This window comes from Buceros rhinoceros, unplaced genomic scaffold, assembly GCF_000710305.1.
Source record: "Buceros rhinoceros silvestris isolate BGI_N320 unplaced genomic scaffold, ASM71030v1 scaffold39103, whole genome shotgun sequence".
In the NCBI taxonomy this organism is placed as follows: domain Eukaryota; kingdom Metazoa; phylum Chordata; class Aves; order Bucerotiformes; family Bucerotidae; genus Buceros; species Buceros rhinoceros.
Genome location: NW_010402559.1, coordinates 15,275 through 15,559, shown reverse-complemented (window position 1 = coordinate 15,559; position 285 = coordinate 15,275).

Genomic DNA, 285 nt, shown 5'->3' with positions numbered 1-285 from the left:
GCCCCCCCCTGCCATAAATGCAAGCTCTGATTTCCAAGTGGTTGGGTTGTTGAGGATGTCGCGGTCTGGCCAGCACCGAGCTCACCTGCAGCCGGGTGAGCCCCAGGGGTGCAGCAGCAGAGCAGAGCCCTTCAACCCAGCGCTGCGATGGACAGACACCTCAGGCAGACAGTTTATTGAGTAAAGTTCAGTACCGGCCCAAGAAAGGGACTGATCTCTCAGTACTAAAATTAACACAACTTTATGGAATGGAAAATTAGATTTACTTATCTGCAACCTGCTACC